The 1,932-nt window shown below is 46.6% G+C and overlaps 1 protein-coding gene across 1 annotated transcript in view; it reads left to right on the top strand.

The window, feature by feature from the left end:
- Window positions 1–498: 498 nt before the first annotated feature.
- Window positions 499–1,932, top strand: part of boc (BOC cell adhesion associated, oncogene regulated) — a 26,779-nt gene continuing 25,345 nt past the window's right edge. Inside the window, exon 1 of the mRNA XM_023416934.2 lies at window positions 499–719. The gene's annotated coding sequence lies outside the window, so the exon portion shown is untranslated. The remainder of the gene's footprint in view (window positions 720–1,932) is intronic.

Here is a 1,932-nt window from a genome sequence, read left to right as displayed (position 1 = left end):
GAGTGTGTGTGTGTGTGTGTGTGTGTGAGTGTGTGCTGCACAGTCCTGACTGGGCCCGGCCCGTCCACAACAACACAACACAACACAGCACAGCACTGCACAGCTGCACTGGAGAGCCTGCAGGCCTCAATGGATGGGGGTCAATACAAACTCTGTGGGGACCAAAGCATACCAAATCAGGGGGAACAGAGCAGGAGGAGGGGGAGGGGGCGCACTTTTCTCCTCCGGGACACCGTAGTTTCTTGAAAATTAAGGTTTTATGAGTATTTTCTTCATATATATACCTGTGTGTACATTATAAATACTGGTCCAGGGGCTAGTTTTACTCACAACCTCTGGAAAGTCCTCAGCAGTTGTGTGTAGGGATCTGTAGTCTGGAGAAACGGCGGCGCAACACCAAGCTCTGGGGTTTAGGGAGCCAGTCCCTATTGTTCAGATCCCTCCTCCTGCTTGGGAAGTGGGAGGACCCGAAAAGGCGTCGCAAAAGGGAGAATTGTTTGAGAGCTCAGTCATCCAAAAACGGCCTTTCAATGTGAGAACTTGGGGAGCCGAAGAAAATGTCGGTGGCATCGCAGTAAATTACTAAAGCAGCGAGGCTTTAGAGGGAAAAGAGAAGTAAAAAGTGTTGTTTTCTTGGGACTAAAACTCACCACAGAGGAGAGGCGAAGAGGAGATCGGTGGGTTAAAACGAGGTGTGAGCACCAAATAGAGCAGTTTGGGTAAGTTTTATTCCTTCATGCGGTCCGTGTTGTTGCCGTGTTACCCTGAGTATCAACATGTGTAGTAAAATTATACATACATGTATCGGTTTGTGTGCGTGTTTGCGGACAGACACAAGTCTTCACCAACTCCTGCGGTACTTAATGTATAGAGAAAGTTGTGATTTTTGGTGTTAGACTTCTACTTCACGCTGGCGACTACTTTGATAGCCACATTTGTTTTTTTTTTTTTCATCCAATTGATGCACATAAACTTCGTTGTAAACCTTCTGTATCACAGATCACCTTCTATCGGATGGCAGTGTGTGTTTTCACTCCCGGTTTTACAGTTACTTTTACTAAGAAAAGTTAACTTTACCATCGGACTTAGCCTGTTGTTGATTGGACGAGCTCTGCGCCCGTATTTCCCAAACCCTTTCTTAATTTTCTGCTTTTATCTGACGTCTAGTACGACACGATACATGTATGTGGGTGAGAATCAACAGTGTGTGGCACGCTGCGGAGATTCACGGCCGTGTTTCTATACATACGTGTGCGTTTTGGGGGAAAATGTGTTTGCGTTTTTGCAGGCCGCAGCCTATAGTCGCTCCCATAGGGTAACAGAAAACAGACACGGCGAGCTGTGCCAGATTTACCCCCATATCATCATCGTGGAGGGCAGCAGTGTAGTGGGAAATGTAAAGGTGTCCTCCAGGCAGTGACTGGTGTAAGGAAAGACACCAAAGTCCAGAATGTGTAAAGGAAAGCATCATGTTTTCAAGCCTGTTTTTATTTGAAAAATAAGTTTAAGGATGCTCATCGTGAATTTACATCTTATTTTACTTGTAAGTGAAAGATCCATGTTACATCATGTCATTTCTTCACCATCTTGTTCATGACATGTGCAGGTTTTTACTGTTGACATGGAACAAACCATAACAACACTACCTGGGCGCATTTCTATAGTCGCAGTCCCCCTCACCCCCCGAACCGAAGCCCTGTTAGAATAACCTAATTAAAGCCTCCAATAAAGTGACAGCTGCCGAGTGCAGCCGTACAGGAATGCAGCATCCTGCCTTCCTGTCAGGAGAGTCTCTCCTCATATCATCCCCTCATTCAGGTCTGATTTAATGAGAAAATGTTTGTCTTAATCCCCGGGCTGTGCTAATGAGTGTTGGCCAGGGTGTCACTCACCGTGGGGGCCCGGTGGATAGACAGAAGAAGGGGGGGGGGG

This window comes from Seriola lalandi, unplaced genomic scaffold, assembly GCF_002814215.2.
Source record: "Seriola lalandi dorsalis isolate HSWRI2012SDOR001 ecotype SW California unplaced genomic scaffold, Sedor1 jcf7180002054570, whole genome shotgun sequence".
NCBI lineage: Eukaryota > Metazoa > Chordata > Actinopteri > Carangiformes > Carangidae > Seriola > Seriola lalandi.
The sequence above is the reverse complement of the archived record's forward strand: the minus strand, read 5'-3'. Positions and strand labels throughout refer to the sequence as shown.